The 24,615-nt window shown below is 40.6% G+C and overlaps 1 long non-coding RNA gene across 1 annotated transcript; it reads right to left on the bottom strand.

The window, feature by feature from the left end:
- Positions 1–1,343: 1,343 nt before the first annotated feature.
- On the bottom strand, positions 1,344–24,318 carry LOC137473646 (uncharacterized). The gene is made up of 5 exons (XR_010998906.1): positions 23,869–24,318; positions 23,622–23,781; positions 13,191–13,307; positions 6,014–6,517; positions 1,344–3,212 (listed from the first exon to the last, which is right to left on the bottom strand). It is a non-coding gene; the product is annotated as an uncharacterized lncRNA (long non-coding RNA).
- Between the last annotated feature and the right edge of the window lie 297 nt (positions 24,319–24,615).

The following is a 24,615-nucleotide window of genomic DNA, read 5'->3' as shown; positions in this document are numbered from 1 at the left end:
CTAGAACAACTGCTGCTTTATTATCTCAATTTGAGGGGAGTAACTATCAACTAGACAAAGATTTATTACCACAAACACTCTAAGGATCAATTCAGATAAATTCCAAAATTTGGAAAGACAAAAGTAACTGCAGGAACAGCAAGGAAATGTTCAGTCCTATAGCTATAACAATGCAATGCACAACTAGATCCAAGTTATGTAAAAGTGAAACCATATACTAAAAATAGTAAAAAGCAAACACCAAAAGGATCTGTCTGGGGGGAAGATAGATGTGGCTTTACAAACCTTCTGGACAAAGCCACAGCGGTCTGCAGGAGATCCTGTGGTGCTGCAGTGAGCTCCTCTACTCCTCAGGCATGCTCACACGCCAGGGCACCTAATGGGCCTCTCACATGTAATTCTGCCTGCTCCACACATGGGCAAAACATCTGTCTGAAGTGTGCGCACCTGGCCTCTTCACTGGCTGCCTAACTCCTGGCCTGAGCTTCCTTGGAGACATACAAGTTAAAGACTTCCTGGGACATAGAGGCATTGTACTTTTCATCTAAAAATGGGTGCCACTGATTTTCAGAAATACCACTCAAAGATGATCCTTATTCCTGAATTTTAGGGCAGCAGGCTGACTTCTCTCTTGGCTGTAATGTGTTAAAGATGATATGGCTGACTTGGTACCATAACAGTGTGTCAAAATATGTTATCACAGTAAGAAATAGAAAACAGTCTCTTGTTGAGACCAATGTTCAGCATTCTAACTGCATTTGGCAAAGCACTCAAATGTTTGTTTTAAATTCTATTTATTTCCCACTGATTTCAGTGGGACTGAAATAAATCCCAAATGCTTCACTTAGCTGAGAATTCAGACTTAGTTTCATGAGCACCCCCCATAACTACTGAGTTCAGTGGAAGCTCAGGGTACTTGTTGTCCAGTAGGAAAAATAATATTTTATGAGGTATTATCTTAACAAAAAAAAAATGTCTTCTTTCTGTCACGAGTGAAAGAGAGAAGCACAAAGCCATAATATGTTTAGTTGAAGAAAAGAGCAGCACACTGGAATGCAGGGGCATATTAAGAAAGCCTCCAGATTCTGTACATAACACCCAATGTTACTATAAGATGCTGATCTGTTAAAAGAGAAAAAGTAATAAATAGAGCAAAGAAAGCATAAATGTTGGTTTGGTATGATGTATTTAGTACTAGTAGCTGCATATTATGAAGTAAATAAATTCAGAAATCATTCAGAAAATGAGATTAAGGAGATACATTTCTGAGAGCCAAGGGACTGAAGGTCCAATGCTCCTAATTTGTTCCCTGGCCTAGGCTGCAGGCAGCTGTATTGTGTGTTTGCCTTACAGGCAATGTTTGGTTTTTTTGTTTTTTTTTTTAAAGGAGATAAGTACCATTCTTATTCAGCCTTGGTCATTTCCTCCACAGATCCTGGTTCTGCTGGATGGTTTTTGCTCTCTGAACTAATGTCTGGAAGCAGCTCAGCTGAAACCATAGTTTTTGTTATATGGATGGCATCAGGCTGGACAGGAACCACAACACCAGTGTTCACCCTACAGCCATCCTGAGGCACTTTTTTCTATTTTGGACTGACCTTTTATGACTGTGCCTGTGCACATCCCAGTTTGGAAAGGATAGTTCAATGTGACAAGACAGCAGGAAGATATTCTGAGTGCAGTCTCACCTCTAAGGATCTCTATTGCCTTGATTTGTATAATTTGTACTGTGGAGCTATGAGAAAGTGTGGACAAGAGCCTTTAACTCACATGTGAAAGACACGTTGTGAAACTGAGTAAATGTTTGTTTTGAGGAATAGTAATTGCTCATCTCTACAGATAACTAGGTAAAGGTAACAAACAGAAAAGAAAACAGCAAGACTCTGTTCTGTATTTTTCTATTATTTTACCATTCTCATGCATGGCAGTTTTATGCCAGTTTATAGACAGGATACTTTTTTGTTTCCGTTCCTGTCTCTCTATAATATTAATTAAAAACTTTGCCTGGATTGAACATAAGAGGTGATCCTCAGACCATAAAATGAGTCAGTGCCATGAAAAAAGAGCAATAAGGTTCAAATGTCTGTGAGTTTAGGGGAAATGAGCTGTCATATATTCAGGTCCCCAGGACTGAAGACCTACATAGCGTAGAACTGCCATCAAGACTAGTCTTTAATGGCCAGCCTGATTTTAGGGGTTGGATGAACTGATGGTGGAGATATAAAGGGAGTGTTACGAGTAACATTTCACAAGGTGCTTTCACCTGAAACAATGGCAGAAGGCCTTGGGACTGGCTCTCCTTTCATACTTTGGGCACAATGACCATCCCTGCAGCCACCCAGCAGTCAACCAGCCTAAATCCTGCCATGAGCCTGCTGAGCCGGAGAAGGAGGGTGACCAAAGGGGCCTTTAGTCCCTGCATTAGCACCACCTGATACAGTGTATCTCCTCTGGGGCAGGATGAGGAAGATGCCTCAGACCGTGACCATCACAGCTGTATGCAGCTGTATCCAGCTGTATCCATCCAATAAACCCCAGTGAAGAGCAGGGCCAGAAGGAAACACAAATCCTTCAATAACCTGAGCCATGCATTCTCTGTGCAGAGCCACTGAGTTCTTCATTCCCCCATGCTATTGGTCACAAAAATAGCCATCCTGATTCAAAAAGCTGCTACCTCTGGCTATATAGAGGCTGTTCTGTGTGTGGTTCGACACCGAGCTCTTCACACACGTGTCATCCCATTGTGTCATGCAAGGCAGCGTCAGCACTGCCCGCTGGCTGAAGAATACAGCACACAAGGGAGGTCCACAGCCCTGCGAACAGTGATTCACCTGCTCTGTTGTCTTAGAATAACAGGCTTGTGGAATCAGTGGACTTGTCATGGTTATGTCCCCGTGTGCCACCGTGTCTGTGGGATGCAGCCTGTGCAGGAGAGGAGCCACTGTGCTACACGTGGATGAAAACTGCAGTCACCACCAGAGAGGAAATGGATGAAGCTTGGATGTCTTTTTGTGAATGAAGCTTATGTCCTGGTGACCCACCTCAAGCAGAGGGGAAAGAGAGGGAATGTTACTAAACATGCATTCCCAGAAGCAAACAGAGTGCAAGCTCATCGTTCTCTACACGATGCACATGCGTGGAGCGGCCCGGAAAGCACCAGACGCTGCTTGTTAAAAATTGGCATGTCTTCAACACAGCTACCAGTGATTTTTCTGTAAAACACATTAAGAGTCAGTATAAATGCCTTTATGGATTTCACACCACATTAAAAGGAGTGAGTGATTGACTACATTCCCAGTAGCTTATTTTTCATCCTTTGACAGCTGTTAACCAGACAGAAGCATTATTAGTTCAATTTTTCATGCTGTAAAAATATTTGGACATAGGAATTTGGCCAAATTTTTCCTTCTTGTTTCTGGTTTCCTATGAGACTTGGATGGATTGTTTTGACAAATCCAAGAGTGTAGCTAGCACAGCATCTTAGCATGAATGCTGGGTTTAGAGCCAAGCCTCCAGGTTTGCTAAGCAGATTTGAAGCTCAAGGTCTAATTACTTGTGAAGACACAAGCTCTAATTACAGCACTCCTAAGCAAAGTTTCAGGGTCATCAGGGCTTGAATATGGTTTTGCTCTTCACAAAATAATCACTGGTTATGGGGTGTGGGGTGTCTAGCTCAAAAGAAGGATCTCCCTGACAGAATCAGTAGAGGGCATATGAAAAATTGATATTGAATGCTAATGCTGATGTGAATCTGTTTTTATCTTGTATAGACTACAGACGGGAGAATGTCCTTTCTGTTCATCAATCTCTTCAGTCTTTATTAGAACTTCTTTAATAAAGCTTAGAAAACTTCTATCTGTGTGTCTTCTGAAATTTTCTATCCCTCAAGGCAAGCTCCTTTGCAATCAAGTATTGAAGTTCTTATAGTGTAAAGTATGGAAAGAAAAGAATTTTCCAAATGCCTCAACACCACTGGCAGAGTTTCTAGCATCTGCTATGGTCCCCAGGGAATTTACACTACCCAGGCATTATTCATCATTTCAAGCAAAATGACTGTGCAAAGCAAGGAGATAGCTTCACAGCAATGAAGTGAATGAACTGCTCTGCATTCAATTCAGAGGAGCCAACAGCAGAGCCTGAATGTTTCTGAGACACTCAGGTGTCACAGACAATCCCACTTCTCTCCCTCAACCTCAGGGCTCCACCAATTCTGTGACAGGAAACCAAAGGACTTGGTAAATCACAACCATGTCTGAAAGAATTCCTCGTGTTCTCGGAAGCAAACGTTTGAACCTTTCTCAGTATGGGCATCTGAATATGAATTACACAAGTTCACAGAGCATACAGAGAGAAAGTTTTGGACAGACTATAGAAGCAATTTTAACACCTACTTTCCTGGAATATGGTTATTTTTAAATCAAGTCTGAGTTTTGAAATGCACATGTTACAGGTAAAAGCTAAATTAAAAAGTAAGGGTTTTTTTATTTTTTTTAATGGGCACACTGGAGACAGGCATATTACAGGAGTGTAAAGCATTTACTGGGGAACAGCATAAAATAGTTACTGCAACCCATAAGTCTGCAATTTTAGCATTCTTAAACAACACTAAGTACTTGTTCCTTGTTCCAACTAAGTATTTTTTTATTTTATATGCAGATATATAACATTCTAAGTAAGCTAGTGGCAGAGAAAATGTACATTCAACTTCCCCTCAGCTTTGAGGCAAGTTAAGTTACATGATTCAGGGCTTTGCTTTCCACCCCATGGGAAGAATAAAAGTGTCAGTAAGAAAACTCTTCCTTGGAGCTAAAACTCCTGGAGAAGCTTTGTAAAATGAGTAAACAACAACCAACCAGGAAGAAAACACAGCTGTCATGTCCACTTGCATCATAAAGAATATGTTCGTCCCACAGAGCATTCATGTTTCCATTTGCTAGATCAGAAAAGGGGTTCTGCTTTTTCAGGAATTTTTAAAAAAAGCAACATGTCATACTCTTAGGCTCCCTAGCTGTCCAAAGGCTTTCTGCCAGACTCCGACAAGCTCAGGATAGAGCTATGTCAGGCAGGGTGGGGAAGCGATCCCTGAATAAACATCTAACTCTTACAAATAACTAGCAATGGAGCAGAAGAAAGAGGCCTCAAGTTGGGCCAGAGAAGGTTTAGATTTAGATTGGATAGTAGGAAAAATTTCTTCACTAAAAGGGTTTTCAAGCCCTGGAACAGGCTGCTCAGGAAAGCCCTGGAGTCACCAGTGCCTGGAAGTATTCAAAAGAAGTGTAGCTGTGTCACTCAGGAACATGGTTTAGTGGTGAACATGGTGGTGCTGGGTCAATGGCTGGACTCGATAATCTTGGAGGTCTTTTCCAACCTACATGATTCTGTGACTCTGTGATTCTAATGAGTGAACCCTGAGCACAGAGCAAGGACGCAGCATTCGTGCACCAAGCCCAGCCTGACTGACTCATGCAAAATTGAGCTGAATAAATCCCAGAACAGTGGGATTGCTGCATGACAAAATTTTTTAGCTACATGATAATCCTGTGGCTGGGACCTGAGCGGGTACCTGTGTCCATCATTCCTGTTCAGCACTCGCTAGGAGTCAGCTGTGCTGCCCAACACTCTGCACGAGTCTCTTCTCCCTGCACAACTCTCTTCACATCTGCCCCACCCAGCTAGGGGGTACTGTGGAGTAGTGAACAAGGTCATACAGCAAAGTGACTACTGCCAAACACCATGTATGAGGCATTAGGCCCAGTACTCACATGAATTAAGAGAAAAACCTACTTTTATTTTCCTAGGCTTATTCATATAATTAATTAATATCTCAATCAGTCAAGAACAGGCAAAGACATAACAGTATTTCAGTGCATTCCTTGGGGAAACACTGCACAGAGACAGCACAATTAATTTAGACAAGATCCATTTAGATAGCAAGTTAATTTTAATGGCTAGAAATAGACTGGAGAACCATTTTTCAGAAAACACAAGAAAGTCAAATTTCCTTTTCCCTTACCTGTTGTCTGTCTCCATTGAACATGCTTTTGCTTGAAGGCAAAGACAAGGAGAAAGCATAGCAAAACCTCTGTTGGATTTCTGCAGATTTCTGGGACATTCAGGCCAGGTAATAGAGCAACTCACTGCTCCTTTACTGGGTAGGCAAATTTGTCCCCCAGCTCATCTACACATTGAAACCATATCAAAGCCTGAAATTACACAATGTCTGGCTTAACTATATTAAAATCAGTTCTCTTATGTCTTCCCAGTATTTGAAATACGGCTTGCCAGAGCTCAGTCAATTAATTAATTAAATTTTTTTTGCCTGTCTTGCAGTGATCTGACCAAACATAGGGGTGGCGGGGGGGGGGGGTAAATAGCAAATAATCCTCAATCAATTTATAAGCAAAGTAGGTTACTGTAAAGTTGTCCTTGTCATGGAGTGCCAAAGTGCAGTATGCAGTTCTCGCCTCCTTGTGGGTTGCCATCTGCCATTGCACCTCCCTCTCCTTCCTCTGGCTCCCTGTTGGGGTAAAGTTGATGTCAGAGGCTTTGGCAAGCAGTGGAAAAAAAAATCCAACACTGTGAGTTTTCTACAGGCCAGTGCAGTCTGCTTCTAATATTGCTTCAGTCTGTGCCTTCAGGAAATAAAATTAAACACAGCTTGTGCTGCTCTCGGGCTCAGTCCCTAAATCACTGTAAAACAAGTGCACTGGAGAGCCTCTGTTTGGCGCAGGAGATGGGATTGCTGCAGGGAAATGTTCCACATTCTCACACCACACTGCAACACTCAGTGACTATGCCACACTGTAGTGAAGCTGGGCTTTCAAAGTTTGAATAACCCATCTTTGGGCACTTAAAAATTGCTTCCAGTGTTTGATTTCAATAACTGCACCTCTTAACAGCTCATGGGAAGCTCTTTCTTGCAGTGTGAAGTTCTTCTGCCTGTGCTTGCACAGGTCATTCATTACACTCAAGCACAGATTAGGCTCCACTCAAAGGGAATTTCACTTTGAAATCATAGGGCAAAATGGGATCTGCTGATTGCCATTCAAGAACCAACAAATCGGAACTGGAGAAAATATCTGCTTTCTACCTCCCCAGTCAGCTTCCATCCAGGCTGCTTTTGCAGCATGAAATAAAAGTCTTAAGTGTTACTGACCAAGATCACATATTTTCTGAAAAACAAAGCAGATTTCAATAATTGTTTTCTGCTACAGGTGACCCCAACAATGGTGTTTCTATGAAAGGAAAATTAACCGACAACAAATGATGAAGATGCCTCTGTTTGCCCAGGAAATCTCTCCTGTAGCTATCTAAAACCCAACTGTACATCCAAATGGGTATTTGCTTTCCTGGCTTTTTTTAGGAAAAAGAAGCAGGACACAGTGTAAAGAAGCAGGACACTAATAAGGGGTTTATGAAATGTTTGTTATAATTTAATTTTATGCTTGTGCAAGACAGAGTCTGAACTTTTTGGGCAAGATTTGTTCAGTAAAGACTATGACATTTATGTCAAATACAATGTTGGGCAAAAGAAATGCTCAGGAGAAGCTCTGTATGTGATTCCATAATTTCATTCTCACATCACAGTGCAACAGAGGGAAATGAAGTCCAATAAGTTTTTAGGTAACTCTTGTTATAACCTATATTTTATTCTATTTTAAGTTTGTAAAAATGTAATTTTAAATGAAATAGACATGTCTGGCTCTTTGGAGTTAAGCAGGCAATTAATAGAAACCAGTGCAATCTAAGCACCCTGACTCACGTTCCCAGAGGCAAAGAGCTGCTGTGGCTTAGGATGCTCTATTTTGCAGATTAGTTCTCTCACAGCAGTGTCAGCAATAAAATGTTTGCACCTCAGCCACAGCAATGCCAGAGCAGACATATCACTGAAAATTAATCTTCATCAGAGGTTCAAACAAGTATGCCTGCACCAGATCGGGAGCAAAGGCTTTCTTCTTCCAGCTCCTCTACAAAAATGTTATTTCTAGGCAGTGGGGCAAGGATGACATCTGGGGACAGCAGGACTGTTTTTTTCAGAGCTTCTCTCTAGGGGCTGTGCAGCTGGTGCATGCAGGACTGGGTGTCAGCATCCATGGCAAGATGTTTCCTCAGGTCCCTGCTCGATATTTCTGTCAGAGCAGGGATTAACAAAGAAAGGAAAGGTTTTCCTCCAAAGTTCACTGAATGACTGTCCATTTTTCCAGACAAAAGGCAGCACTTAACCCCATCATTGCACTGAAAAGGAATATTCTTGAATGAACCCTCCCACAAAAGTGGCTTATTTTATGTGAGGTGTAAAAAGATTTCACGCTAAGATAAATTGACAATTATTTGCCATGATGCAGCAACCTTCTCCTTTCAGAGTCATTCATGCAGCTTTACCCTGGGCAATATATATAGATCTATCTGTCCCATGGCTATAAGTCTTCACACAAATCTGCCAGGCATTCAGCTCTAATACCCTTCACATGAGGCTACTGGTTCAACTTGTATCTATTGCTTAATCAATGAGCAATAAAACTCCAGCCGCAGCTGAACTGCTGCTTCAGCTAACAAAGGCTTGGTCTGCTCTGTCAGAGTATCCTAATTACTAATAATGAAATAACGTAAGTAGATCTGATATATTTGGAAGTTGTACTTTTTTTTATTTTACTACAATGGAAACTAAGTAAGTCTTGGAGTTTTATTCCTCACTGATTTACTCTTTAATTGACCTGTTTGCCTCAGCTGCTATTTGTAGCTGCAGCTCTCCCCTACTCAGTGTAGGGGGACATCTTTACATCACCACCTACAGGGCTGCAACATTTTCTGCGGCAGACTGTAAAATACCACCATCCATCCCTCAGCAGAGACAGATTTAATACCCATCCTTTGCCCCAATGGGTTAGAAAAACTAACTGGTGGTGCTGCACCTTCTCTGGACTGACAAAGAAATAGCAGCAGGCTTGGTTTGCACCAGCAGCAGAGTATAAAGGGACTGGCAGCAGCCTCATAAACACAATACCAGTAACAAATATCAACTATTTGTCATGTATTTCTGTTCCCTGTGCCTTTGTTTTACAGAGGGCACTGAGCAGAGCCTGTACATACTACAGAAATCTCTGTCCAGGCTGTAAAAGATCCTTGGACCTTAGCACACAATAATAAGATTAACAAAGACAGTTTGGGGACTCTGCTCTGAAACAGCTCAATTCCTGTCTCCTGAGGTCCTGAAGATTAAATAGCTACTGGAGAGCCAGAAGCATTGGAGGCCTGTTGAGATAGGTAAGCATACCTGCCCTGCAAACAGGGGTTTCAAATGGACTTCCAGAAAGGGCTCTGTGGAAAGAACTGCAGTGACACAGAGGTAAGGGCTCTTACAGAAACACTACGCAGTGGCCGAGGGGAACAGATTGGTCTCCTGATGAGCCAGCAGTGAAAGATCTTATGTCGCTTTGTGCTTCCATGGTTTGAAAATATGCAGATAATTAGACTGCCCTACAACAAAAAACCAATCACCCAGAGTAGCACCCTTAGTGGTTATAGTGTAAAAAAGATGTTTGTGAGAATTTTCCTGTATCAGTGCCTGTACTGCAGTCTTATGGGGGAAGAAATCTCACTGCAGTGTGTAAAACATGGTTTTCTTTTTAAAAGCCTGGTAAAATACTTTTAATTGGTTAATGAATAATATCCTTTCTAATGTGATGTGCAAATGCTAGGACACTTTTAACGTAAATTCCAGACATGCTCACTGGAAATACTTTATTCAGAAATGCCTGGTTTGTTCTCTGCAGAGTTTGCAGATGTAGATGGGGCAAGCAGAGAAGTAGCCACTGCTCTCCAGTTTTGGCAAGGCCTGGATCTCAGTGCAAGGTTTGCAGGAAGTACCAGAGACAGAGTAGTTAGAAAAAGTGCATACATCGCATATATGCAGACCAAGGCTGATCTTCTTCCATATTATGACATTTTTCATAGAATGATAGAATGGTTTGTGTTAGAAGGGACCCGTCTTCCATGTGCCTTAGTATAGCTTCTGGGAGGATCTGTTCTGTGAGCTTCCCAGGTCCAGAGGTGAGGATGACAAGTTGCTAGTTCCCAGGTTTCTCAAGGTACAATGTTCCCCTTTTTCCAGTCACTTGGGACTTCACTTGACTGCCATGACTTTTCAAGCATCATGGAGAATGGCTTGGCAAGTACATCAGCCAATTCCCTCAAAACTCTGTGATGCATCTCATAAAGTCTCATAGACTCATATATCTTCAAGTTCCTCAGGTGCTTCCAAATCTGATCATCCCTTGCAGTACCCTCCAGGGAGGGTAAGAGGGAAGAGAGGTTGCTAGTGAAGACAGAAGCAAAAAAGTTGTCTTCTCATTCACTGTTACAAGTTTGCCAGCATTGTTTATCTGTGTGTGTGTGTACACTTTCTCTGATCTTCCTTTTCTGGCTGACATATCTGTTAGAAGCTCTTCTACTCTGTGCATCTCTTCCCAAGTTCAGCTTCAGCTGCACCTGGGCCTTCCTGACACCACCCCTACACAACTGAGCAACGTCCCTTTACTCTTTCCAGGATATTTGTGCCTGCCTCCCCTATCTGTGAATTTCCTTCTTCCCCTTTAGCCTGACCAGCAAATCCCAACTCAGCCATGCTGGCCTCTTGCCTTCCTTCCCCGATTTCTCACATCTGGGGATTGCTGGCTCTTGTGCTCTATGGGAAAGCATTTTTAAGGAGCTGCCAGCTCTGTTCTGCTCCCTTTTCTCTGAGGGCAGTTTCCCAGGGCAACCTATTGACTAACTCCTTGAAGAGCTGGAATTTTGATTCCATGAAGTTCAGGGTCCTAACTCTTGGCCTGACCCATATCCCTCAGGACTGTAAACTCCACCAGTTTGTGATCTCTGCAGCACAGGCTGACTCCAATATTGATGTTCCTGAGTGGTTTGCTTGTGTTGGTGACCATCAGATCCAGTATCAGATCCCCTCCAGTAGGGCTGCCTATTACCTGGCTTAGGAAGTCATGCTCCCTGCATTCCAGGAGTCTGCTGGATTTCCTACAGTTCACCGTTCTTCTTTCCCAGATGTTGCAATTGTTGAAGTCCCCCAGCAGGACAAGAGCCCATGAGCATGGTTCCTTGTGCAGCTGGAGCAGGCTGTACAGCCTATTCCTTCACCAATAGCACAACCACCTGTAAAATAAACTTGTATTACACAGAGGATGTATAAGACAAATTTTGTACTATCTAGCATAGTGAATACTCAAGAAAGAAACAAGCAGGCTTTGTAAATACTATCAAACTGACAGCACTAATTAAAGAAGGGAATTATTTAGAAATTCAGAAAATAGCAGGTCAAGAAGAAAGGCCCTCAGACTGGGGAAAGTTTAGATTACAAAAAAGCTCTTCATGGAGCAATTAGATGGTCATATGTATATACCTAAAAAGAACTGAAAAATATGTGTTTTGATTATTTAAAAGTTGCCATTAGAGTGTGTCAGAGCAAACTCCTATTGAAAATGACCTGCAGTAGCACAGAGTGAGACATGCACTTGGCTCATGGAATTAATAAAGGCAGCTAATTGGGAAATAGCTCTGGTGCCTGAGTCACCCTTTACCTGCTATTTTACGTCTTTTGCAAAGTAGGCATAAAAATGCTAATATGTAGTCAGAGTAAAATGTCATTATTCTGGCTGCAGTGAGCTTCACACTTATTTTACTGTGTTGTCAATTTCTGCATATGGCAGTATCAAATCCACTTCTCTTGCTGTATGTATTTAAGTAAAGTTTAAAGAAAACAGAAGACGTCTTTGTCAGAAGGCCATCCTGTCCTTTAAATGCATGGAAAAGGACTGACTGACCTCAGTTCTGACACTGATGTCTATCATTTTACATCCATTTTCCCCCTCCCCAGTGAAGTCAATAGGAATAATAGTTTCCCCTCTTCTACACTTTTTATGGATCCCATGCCAAAAGTACATGATGTGGTTTACTTTGGAGTTTTTTTCATTAATATCTACAATGTAATCAGTGAAGTCAACAGTACTTTAGAAATAGGGATACAGTCTTATCTAAATAGCTTTTTTGACAATAGAATAAAGAATTGGAATTGAGTCACATTTGATAATTTGTTTTCTCCACATGGACAGCTTTTCTTGTTGTAACAGCACTTCAAGTATAATGCATTTAAAAGGTTACTGTGTTACAGCTTTTTCTGGTTTTCTGAGAAAAAGTAGTTGATGTTCTTTTCTAAAAAGGAATAAAGGTTAAATGTGATTTCAAGATGAAAAACACATTTCTTTTCATAGCAAAATAATTTTAAGGCAGGACAATCTTGAGTTCAAACTAATTGGTAAAATTCCTTCAAATTAGTTATGGATTGTCACTGTCAAAATCTGTTTCTTTATAGTAGCATGACATTTTCCATACCTTAAGTTCTCACAGGAACATACATAAATTTTGATGACAGAGCTTTCAGAAACCCTGTAAGATACATGTCTAAATTGTGGCTATAGTCCTAAACTATTTTTCAGAACTAGAAAGGATAATACTGTAAAATCAGGCCATTTCAAGTTAGCAGTGACAAGTGCTCAAACCAGGTCCTTAAAAGGCTCAGAACTGGGAGTGATAAGAACTGATTAGATTAATTGGCTCTGGGAAACTCCCGAAGACTTTCACGTGTTTCTTATGCAAAAGAGATGAAACTCACAACTATTCCAACTTTCCTACATTCATGAAAGATAAGTATACCTAGAGTGCCTCCTGCTTTGGAAATGGTTTTGGAGAGCATGTTCTACAGATACATAAACTACCTGGCACTGTGCTTACTCCACATTTATGCTGATGTGAATAAAATCTGGAGGGTCTCCTCAGAATAAATTCTGTCTAAATGAAACCCAGAGTAAAGCCCTAAAAAAGTCGCTCCTGCTATTTAACTGACAAAGTCAATTTTCTAAAAATGTTTCGTTCACATTAGCGAGTGTAGTGTTCTAATAAATAATTCCTTAATTGACTTTACAACATTATATGAAAGACTGACAGTTAATAAATACTGCAGTCATATTCAGTTCAAAAATAATAACATCCTAAGGACACTATGGGCATCTGTCAGATGAGTGAAGAAAGGTAAATGAGGGCATGTATCATTAGCCACTTAAATGCCACAGCCCCATCTGTAAACTAATGAGAATTCATTACAAAGATACCAGAGAAAAGCAGATTACCTTGGATTTATGGAAAGGTAAATCTGATTTTGCTTATTGTCTATTTGCTTGTTTTCAAAGTCCTTACAAATGAACAGCCACCACCTTCTTTATTGAGCTTTTCTAGTTTTCTCCTCTCTGTGAAGTTGAAAAGATTAATATTAGAAATCTGATTCAGATCCAGATCCAATTGAATCTATCGATCTGTTTTGTGAAACACCTGAGCTTAAGGCAGGGATGCTTCTTCATTTGCATTCTCACTCAACCTTAGCAAGCATCAGCTGGTCACATAGGAGATGATTTTTGAGTGACCAGTGATGATATATTCCCTTTAAAATGTATGATTTTTCTGGAAATGTTTTGCACTGACCTGAAAATTATGAAGAAGGGCTGGAAGAGACTGATAGTGGACACGTAAAACTGGGACAATCAGCTACAAAACCCTGGAATCATATAATCCTGAAGGTTGGAAAAGACCTTTAGGATCATTGAATCCAACCATCAACACAGCGTGGTCAAGTTGACCACTAAATTCTATCACTAAGTGCCACATCTCCATATTTTTTAACACTGCCAGGAATGGTGACTGTGCCACTTCTCTGGACAGCCTGTTGCAATACTTGATTACTCTTTCAGTGAACAAATTTTTCCTAATATCCAATCTCATACGACATCTAGGGAAAAGATGCAAACAGAAATGAGTTAGGAGTTCAGTGTGAGATGGCATGCAGCACCAGCACTTCTCAGAGCATCCAAGCCCTGCACCAGCATTTCTCATTTTTTCAATTTAAATAAAGAGTTTCACTGGGTTTGCAGTGAAAATTCTAGCTCCCCATTTGATCAGCTATTGGGAAGTACAAATAAACATGCTGTAAGGGTACAGATGAACATGTGAGTGAAGATGGGAAGTGCATAGAATGGCATTTCCATCTTCTTTCTGCCCCATCAGGGCTTTCATATTTTTTCTTGCATCATGAAATATGAATTCCTTTTGAGAGGGATTTGTTGAACTCTATGGATTGCTTTGGTGTCTGAGGCCAGGAAGAGGAGTGTGATGCCTTCTAAGGCAAGTGAAAGTACCTCTGAGGCAGCTGGATGAGTTTGTATCGAAAACTGGAGGCCTAAGGATAACTTTTGAAGTCAGAAAGCCTGAGCACTGACCTCTGTGCTGGTAAGGCATACACAGGTTCTGTGTTCATACAAGAGCTCCCTGCTGGACAGGAGCTCCTTACCCCCTAGATGCTGTGAACTGTCCATCAAGGTCTGTCAGAGGAAACCTCATTCCAGCAATCCCTGCTGACACACAGTTAAGAAATTTAAAGCACTGATGTAAATTGCAGCAGTCTGGCAGCTGCTATAAATTGTATCCGAGTTGGGCTGGATCAGTAAAATCCAAAGTCTCCTTGGATTCTGCTCTTTTTCATACCAGGAAGAGGCTCTAAGATTTGTTCTTATTTTTCTGTCTTAAATAGGGGTACCATGGCACAAAGAAATAGGAAACATATATTCAACGTAAAGCATGGAAACCGTTGGCCACTACAAAACACTGTTTCCTCAGTCAGGTCTAAGTCTGTACATGTTCCCTACTTAATTATGACTGTAGCTGGTCCCTTCATCTCCACCCCTTACTGAGGTGTCCTGGTAAGAAAGAGGGCAGCTCAGCAGTTCAAGTGCTCACTAGAGAACAGAAATTTTGCTGCTCCCTGTTAAGGTTTGTTGTACATGAGGAACAAATTGTCTTGCCTGCAGTATTCTGGCAATGAGTACCTTTTGCAGATTGATTAAATGCTTCAGCTTTGCTCAGTCTATTAATCTCAGCAGCCATTTATTGCTTCATATACTACAGTGCATTGGGGATTATCTCTTAAGCACTGTGTGTAGAAGGCATGTAGCAGCAAGATACAAATCTTGTGTCTTGGAAATGCTTCTCTGGAAATAATGAAAAGCAGCTGTCAGTAAAAAACAGGATGGTTTGTATTGGCACTGGATGCCTCAAACTTTTGTCATCAATACTACAAACTACAATGTCCTACCTCACTTAAGTGACGCTGACTCAGAATCTGTGGGTTAGCGTAATGTACTGCTGCTGCTACACCCTTTCTTGTGTGCTAATTCCCAATGATACTTGTCCCGGTGGAAAAGGGACTTGCAATGGTGCAAACTTCCTAGAACAACATGAGCAATTGCTGTTGTGTGTTGGCTGGAGCATTCATCCTCTTAATCCTGCAGACCAGTGGACTCTTATCGCTTCCTTCCAATGTTGCAGGTATTGTTATTCTGCATATCAAGCATACACTTAAAGGTAATAAGTGCATCCTAGTGGACTAAGCAAACATATATCAACTATGTTACCAGGGAAGCTACCAGCATGAATAAACCAAACCTCTTACTTTATCCTGAGTCTGTAAATAACATTTTTCTTTTGTTGTGCAAAAACTGATGCTTAGCTAACAACATTAGTAGCAGTGGAGCTTTGCCAGTCCACAGCAGCAAAGGGATGGCCTCTTGGTTCTTCAGCCACTGTTACTGACTTTGAGACATCATCTGTCACTCCCTAAATCCTTTCCTTGGTCATTTGCTTAATACTGGATTTTTTTCATTTCAATAATGTAAAAACAAATAGGCACATGCATCAGGCTGAATTAACTATGAGTTTACAATATAGTTAACCAGGTTGTGTTTACATTTCTAGTTATTTGAATGGGTTCGTACAGCACTTCTTTTAGAGAGCTTGATACCCACTGGGCAGTGATGCACATGCACAGAAAGAAAAGACTGTGACCAGAGTGTTTTGATGCTCCTTGCTTTCTGGCTGCTCTGTTTATCCTGCTCTAACACATTGGCACTTAGATGGTCTGTCTATTTATGCTCATCTCTTCTACCTTTGTGCATTCCTAAGTTTTTGACTCTTTGCCTTGCTAGCCCATAAGTATATTTTACCTATCTTATCTCTTCTGATGACACATCTTCCAGACTTGAACCCCTTGACTAACTGGAAATGATGGAGTAGAAAACAGAAAGTAGTTTTGAAATTGAACATTTAATGAGATTTACAGGGTGATTCGAAGACCTTTGAAAACAATACAGACAAGATCAGCAATTCTTAGCACCTGGCCAGGCTACAGAGTTTCCTGACAATCTACTCTGGCAGTGACATGGAGAGAGTTTAGGACATGAAGGAGACTGTGATGCCTTCCAAGAGCCCAAACAGGAATTCTCTGTCTCCCAGAACAGTGATATTCTTTGCACTCACACCAACCTGGGAACTCAGCCGTGCATCTCTTCTGCCTGAGCATTGAGGTCACCAACAGCCCAGCTGAGAGTTTTGTTTCTCCCCATCTCCTTGCCATCCTCATGTTACTGCTTCCCTCCAAGTCTTCAAAATGCTTCTTGACCACAGTCAAGCAAGCCCCCAACTTGGTCCTATTTCCCTGTCCAAAAAAGCTCCAAATGCCTATCCCATCACATGTGTATCTGCCACTCTGCTGGCTTCTCCTTTTCAACATTGACCTCAGTTCCCCATACCACTTATTCTGGTCCTCATAATATTAAATTGTTTTTTGTGTTTCTTAACAAAAAATTTAAGGTTATCAAGAACAACCCATGTATGATTATCTAATGTATGATTGGATGAGGAAGGTATTAACACCAAAAATTAGTGCTGGCTTTTTGCATCATCCTGTTAACTCTGATTCAGAATTTAACATCATTCATTTTCTTTCTTTTTCATCCATTAGCTCAGTGATAACAATGAAGGGGGGGGACTAATTTTTTTGTAGCTTTCTTCCTTGTCCCAAATGTATAACTTTATTTATTTTAAAATTGTTTTCTTTTATTTGACAACAGCCAAAAATGAATTTTGCTTCCCTTTCTCTTCGTACATGAGCAGGAGTCCTAAGTGTTTCTGCCTTCACCAGTGCATTTAAAAGTTTTATGTGGTGGTCACATCCAAAAGAGAAGCAAGCAATGCACGTGTGCAAGTGCAAAGCACAGACCTCCCATGATTACTCCTGAGTGCAGAATAGCCAGAGCGGCACACCAAAGAGCAAAGTGCTGCTGTGAAGTTTCTCACGGCAGGGTAGGATAGCCCTTTCTCCATTCCCATGCCAGTGACCCAGCATGAACCTCACCATTTTCAGGGGTCAGAAAAGACTACCTGTGTTGAGAAACTTTTAGAGAGAATCTGGACAAAGTCATATCTCTAAAATTGCCCAAGATTTTGAATAGCACTATAGATAATTGATGGGGATGAGCAACAACAAAAACCAAAAAACAACCAAAACCAAAACAAAACAAAACCACCCCAAAACAAACAAACAAACAAAAAAAAAAACCAAATAAAACAAACAAACAAACCTGAAACCCATAAACCACCCTTTTTAGTTTTGCCAATTCAGCACCTGTAACAGCCCTTTGAAGCACCAGGCTTAACCATTTCACAGTTTGATGTGAACTGAAAAGTAAAAGGTGAAATAAAGTTCAGGGATCTCCTGAGAGTCTACAACCCTCTGATACATGGAATGTTTCTCAGACTGGAGAAAGTGAAGGACAAGTGGAAGTCAAAGGCATAACAGCAAAGAGAGAAACGTGAAGAAGTGCTTAAAGAAAGAAAGAGGGTTTCAATCAGACCTGGCAGCTGCCAGAAAACACCTGCAAGATAACAGAGCACAGTCTGGCCAGAACAAGGAGGGCAGTTAGTGGCTATGAAGAAAGTGTGACAGCACAGGGGCATTATCAATAGGTTGTTATTATTACTGTTAAAACAGCCACTCAGAGCTTTGCCATCTCTTTGCCTCAGTCTGACAGAGACCAAACTGCTCCCAAAGCTGCCATGAATGGGATACAGACCCTCAATACATGAAGATCCCCAAAAAGAAAGACTGCTCACCAAGACCCTAAGCCAAACCACCTTAACTTTCCTCTTTTCATAGTACAAAATAGTCTCAAAAATGTGTGTATGTACCTTTGGTGATTTTTTTATGCACATCAGGGACAATAGAAATTATTTTATCTATTTAGTGAAGCTACATCTTGTTTACTGATTAAGCATCTTGTCATCAGCTGTTCCTAAAATTTACATTTAACATAATGAAAATAAATAATTCTGAAAGGTGAAGCATTCATACTGAGTGTACAGTTTGAATCAGAAAAGTAAAATCTTACTGAGGGAAAAAATCTGGACAATGCACAGAAAACCTTTCTCAGCCTGTTGGTAGAAGCTCCTACGTAGATCATCCACTGTGTGCTACAGGTAAACAATTATCAGCACTCCTGAAAGCACACACAGGCTGCAAAATGATCCCTCTGATCCACCACGCAGAGCCATTCACATGAATACTCAGAGCAAGCAAAACGAAAGCTTTCAAGATAAAATTTTCAAACTGTATTTTAAAAAACTGTTCCCTTTTTGTGGCAGCTGTGCCAGGCATCTCAGACTGTGTGCTGCTGGCAACTGCTGTTTGGGAGCGCATCCTGTGGGCTGTTCAGCCTGTCCTGAAAGTCTTCAAACTTCTGTTAAGCAACCCTGAGTGGCAGGGCACTAGATTAAAAATTTTAAGGAGAAAACTTACAGTTCTGCTGTAGATTCTTCAGTAATGGTGACATAGGGTTGGCGTTTTTGTGTCCAAAGAAAGGTTTCCTTCATGTTGCCAAACTTTTGAACACTCTGAGTTTCCCGTATCCTTACTTCTAGAAAAATAGCCTTTGACAGTCTGAAGCCATTCAGCCATCACTGGTCATCCCAATTCTGCTGCAAAATCCCCTCCTTTGCCTGTACAAGGTAAATCAGTAGGAAGGAAGATGATGAATACATTTAAAAGAAATAAAGCCAAAGTATGACCCACTGGGGAAAGACTGAGGTGCTTATTATAAATGGAATTTTTGAGATACCAGTTTATTAGGGCCTTCTTAAAAGTCAGTGAGCATGTAAAAAAGAGTGATTTATTTGATATAATATACTTTGATTGCCAAAGTTTTCAGCAAGCTTCTCAAAGAAGCTAAGCCTCCTGAGAAGAAAGGAGGTGTCCTAATGAATTTTCTTACGTACACATCAGTTAAAAGGTGGGAATAAAAACAGGAAGACATGGCCAGGTTTTGCAACAGAGGTTGGTTACAAGTTACTACTGTGGAATTCTATGCTAGAGCTTGTGCTGTACCAGATTTTTAAAAATTATGTAGCAAAAGGGTAGAGTGAGGTTGAAATGTCTGCAGAGCAATGTGTTCAGAGTAAGGCTGACTGTGAAGACGTGCAAAAAGGATTCTTCTTGTATTTTAATTGGTGACAAAACAGCGCATGAAACAATGCAAATACATACAATGTGAAGCTGGTACACTGCTTCAATGTAACACTGATTATATGAACTATATATACACAGTGATGGGACATAAATTAGCTATTTCTATACAGGAAGGGGAATTTGGAGCAATTTTTTATGTTCTAAAAGACTGAATTGCATATTAAGTATTGTCAGAAAGGGGGAAGAGGAAAATAACAGTAAAAAAGGTCATACAGTTGTAAAAATCTATCATGCATTCCCATCTTGACTGTAGCACATAACTCTGATCACTCACTTTCACAAAGAGTACAGGAAGGAAGGAGAAAGCTGTCAGAACAATTAATGCATAGAGTGGCTCCCATATGATGGCAGACTAAATTCTGTAGGAATTTTCAGCTTCCAGATGGTTTGTGAAAGGTGAGCAAGGAACATTTTTTCACTATTTTTCCCAATTCAATAGTCAAAGGTCTTCTGAGCTCTAAGTTCTAATAAAGAAAATGAAAGGGTTTTATTTTTCCATTCAGATTTGAACGATGAACTTTAATTGCAAAGGATATTCTGTAGGTGAAAAAAGTTAAACAGTTTTAAAAAGGAATGACAAAGTTAATAAAAAATAGACCTATTGATGTAATTAAAAGGTAGTTTGCATACCATCTCCATTGGAGGAGAAATTCCTTATAAGGCCTTTTTCAACATATGTGCCCAATTGCAACATCTTATATACAGAGTGTTGAGCTAGCCAGAGCTTTGACTTAATCTACCACAGAAGTACTTCTATTCTTCTATTCCCTGGTCTTGGGAAGAGCCATACCCAGTATGAAGTTTTTCAGAGATAAGTGCCAGTTCTTACTTTTTGCTTTCTTACTCTGCTGCTGGGGAATTCTTCCTAGTGCAGGTCTCTAGAAGACTTGAGTCAAGACTGAAATAGGACAGTTGAACCTGGGGGTAGTAGGATAACTCAAATGAACTTTGAGGTCCCTTACAGACCTTTGATTGGCAAGATCCAGTACAGATAAACTGGAAGATGCTGCTGCCCAGGAACACAGTACCTGGGAGAATTATGTCCTGTATCTATCCACATCAATCAGTTTTTTGTCCTGAGACACAAGTCCACAGTCAGAGACCAATGAGCTCTTGTGGCAAAAGACAAATCATGGTACTTTTACACTTACGTCAAAGGGTACAGAAAATTTAGATTTACAGTGACCAATCACAAAATATGCTTCTAATTCCAGTAACATAATCCCAAAATGCCCTGTCCCCATCAGTCCCAAGGAACATGAAATTCTAGCTCACAGCACTGAGGGAGTACTTGGAAAGAAATCACCACTACAACAAAACAACTACTTACAGCAAGATAAAAGTCCAGTGCTTCTTTATCTCTACTTATTCCAGAGAGATAATGTGAAACAGTTACAGAGAAGCATCTCATTTTAATAGAAAGCCTCTCAAGTGTAGAAATCCTGAGTGTGATACTAACCTGTGGAGTTTTTTTAATTCCAGAATTTTCCCTTGTCAGATAGTCACCCATGGAGCTTGAGGCCATCTAATTGCTTTTATTATCATCATACAGAATAATATTGTAGTGACAACTACATTAAAAAAAGACATCCATTAGGAAAGGTATCCTCTATATAGGTGTCAGGACTGCACAAAGACAAGGTTTGTATTGTACTAAACTTGTATAGGAAGACATGGGCCAGAGGTTTTTATCCAGAATAGCAAATCTATTCCAGTCTTAAAAGACAGACAGATCCCACTGCAGGAAAAAAGGGTACAAAGAAGCCATCAAATAACTTTGAGGGAGCTTCTGAATATTCTTCTGTGTGAATAAAAGTTTTGTTATTTCTCCCTATATCTCAGTAGATGGTTAATATTTACATTTTGTTCTCTATTAAAATGGCCACCATTTGCTAAAATCTTTGCTGGGTTTAAGTGCCAGACAGTCAATATTTGGTGGGATTAATCAGTCCAGAGTATTTAAAAGCTTGTCCAGTATTGCCCAAAGAGGCTTTTTTGGGATGGAAAAACAGGCCACATGGAGGAACAATTTGTGGAATCCATCTCTCTGCTGGCATTATCTGAGCTGTTCTGCTAAAAACCCAAAGTATATGGCTAAAGTTACTTACCTCCATATTGTTGTGTCCAATGCACTCAGGTGACACGATCATATATATATTCATGCAATAATGCCAACTGAGCAAACCACCACATATTGCTGCCTGTTACAAAAGTACTCAAACTCCTGTATTTACCCAAGGGCTTGATTTTGCTGCCTTAAATCAAGGCAGTATAATAGCTGCTGCTTTACTTTAAAGTAAACAGTTTCAAAGTGGTGAATCTGGTGAATGTGGTACAAACCTTTTGCCAGCTGTTTACTGCTCTTACAGTTGTTTAAAGGAATAGCTGAAAGGAAGGCTCAGAACACTGAAGAAGAGCAAACCAAAATTGATTTAAGCATGTACTTTTACATGTTAGGTGAGTGCATAGACACAATGTCACTACCCCTAGGCTAACAGCAGTGGCAGTGGCACTCTTCTGGCCCCAGCTTTGTCACCTGAAGATGCTACTGTGGCTCCCTACCCACTGGCACAAGGGTCCCATCCAGCTCATCACCAGGTGCAATCAAATAAGTGAGCACTGCTCAGTCTGTTTTGGTGTAAAATCTCCAAGTTTAGCACAGTCCACCTGCACACAGATGCCTTTGCCTAGGTGAGTCTGAGGAGCCCCTTTGCTAGCTCTGCTCCCAGGTGGGAACTTGCAGCATAGAAGTAGTGGTGTCCAGGTGAAAAGAGTCATTTGCAAAGAGAGTGTGGCTCAGCTCTGCCTGCAAGTCCTGCAGTCTCTGAAAGATGCAGTAGTAGAAGCACACTGTCTTCATTAAGGGGAAGAGGTGTGTAGGAGCAAGCAAGCATGACCAAAATGATACAGTGCATTAATGCATAAACTGGACAAATCCCTGAAAAGCTGTGCATGCACAAGAAGATGCTCACAGCTTTCCTTGAGGTCCATGTTTCCTGCCAAGTCTGTCACTCTTGGATAGTCATGATTTAAGTCAGCAGTGTTTATCTAATTATAAAAGCTCTGGAGGTGGTAAGGAAGGGTATGCTTTGCATGAATGCTAAATGCAATTTACCTATACTCAAAAATTAACCATCATATTTAAGCAGGTCAGTCTTTAAATCAGTTTTGTTAGTCTATTTGAGGTCTGATCCTTTAAAAAGTACCCTACCTTTGTCAGCCTGTTGAAGACTCTGAGAGTTATAATTTTTAGAGAGAGATCACAGAACAATGTGACTTAAACAATGTTCTGAAATCCATGTTCCCACTTATCCAAGTGACCTGTGCTATGGTTTTGTGATTCCAGTGAGAAGTGGACTAATACTAACGTAAGACTAACATTATTAAAGCCTGTTATTTCTTTGCTTTTCTTATTACCTAATTTTAACTCACACTCGGTAGTAACCAAAGTTCCTGCTGGCAAATTTTCTGAGTGGATTTTCTTTGCAGCCCATTTTCTTTCTTATATTTGAATGAGTTGGGGCTAGATCTGCCAGACAACTTAAAAAGGCTTTTTGTAAGCATGTTATCAGCCACAACCTCATGTTTAGAGCCACCACTTCATGTTTGATTGATTAGAAAAGGTCTCTTATTTCAACAGACATCTCAGTTGGTCAAACATGGAGAAGTTTACTTGTTTTCTTAAGACACAATTATCCCAATGGTTCTAGAAGTGGTAATAGTGAAAAGGCTAAATGAAGCTGAAATAATTATAATAAATACATAATAATATTACATATTATGTAACATATATTAAATCACACAATATATATAATTTATGTCAATTGATCAGCTGACACAAAGTCTTAGCCTTATTTTATCACATTGGAGCATTGAAACTACTGTTGTGATTTCTGTTGTGATTTCTGGAGGGTTGTGTACTCATTTGTTAAGGTTACTCAGTCTTCTTCCTGTCTTATAGGGCTCTGATGCTGTGTTATTAATATTGGACCACTACAGCACATGAGAAAAGAAAGCCGATCGGTATCAGGGAGGAAATTACATTTCTGCCCAGTTAGCTGGAGCACCCAACACATGATTCACACTGATGACACTTTATACTGCTTCTCTACGTTATTCCTCATCCAGTACCAGTGCTTAAGAGAACAGTAAATACCTGACCTGGCATGCAGTCTGTGCAAACAAAGTTATCCTTTCCAAACATCTAGAACAAATCTGAAGCCATCCGTGAGCTGTCCTCCTTCAGCGTCTTTCATCCTCCAGCTGTGGCGCTTCAGTTCCCAGTTGCTAAGCACCTTGGTCCTTGCATGATTTCTCTTGGAATCAAAACTTAAGACAATTAGTCCTCAAGCCTTTAAAATCCATCTGCTTTACTATTAAACCGATGAACTGTGAAGTCTTACCCTGTTGTGTATAATCTCTTGCCTTCAGAGCAGTTCAGCTGATGCTCCACAGAAGCTGCCCAGTTCCAAGTTGTCCACACTTTTACTACAAAACACAAAATGTGTGTCCTCCATGACTCACTGCCACTGAACTACGGCTGCCATGGATCTGTGAATAATGCAAGAGTTCACAAATAAGCAGGGCTTTGTAAATAACATACCACTGCTGGTGGTAACAACATTCTTCCAGGAGAGGCAAAACTATGTACCACAGTTCTGGTATCTCAAGCACTGTGTCTCCATGAGATGTGAAACTATCAGGGGTGTTTTATAACTTTTAGCAAACAGGCTTTAATAGCAGCTAAAAACCCTGGGATTTACTTTCATATAATCACTGGGACGGGTAAGAGCAGAATTCTCATTGGTGACAATGTCTCCTAGCTGACACACCACAGATCATGGCATCGCTACAAAACTATAGATAAAACATATTTATATAACATGATTATATAAATATCTGAAGATATCTTTTCTCCTGTAGTGTGGTGTTAAGTGTCCATGGTGTCTTTTCCACATAAGAGACAACAGTCCCTGTAGTACACAGCCTCACCAATTTAATCTCTCCCAAAACTGTTCAGGAACATGAATCCTGATCTAGCTAGAAGAAAGTCAGCACAGTTTACTCACAGCTACACACTCCCTTTCCACTAAATGGGGTTTTCCCCTCTACTTCTCTCCACTTCTCCTCACTGTAAACAATGCACTGAA

Source organism: Anomalospiza imberbis, chromosome 1, assembly GCF_031753505.1.
Source record: "Anomalospiza imberbis isolate Cuckoo-Finch-1a 21T00152 chromosome 1, ASM3175350v1, whole genome shotgun sequence".
Lineage (NCBI taxonomy): Eukaryota > Metazoa > Chordata > Aves > Passeriformes > Viduidae > Anomalospiza > Anomalospiza imberbis.
The sequence above is the reverse complement of the archived record's forward strand: the minus strand, read 5'-3'. Positions and strand labels throughout refer to the sequence as shown.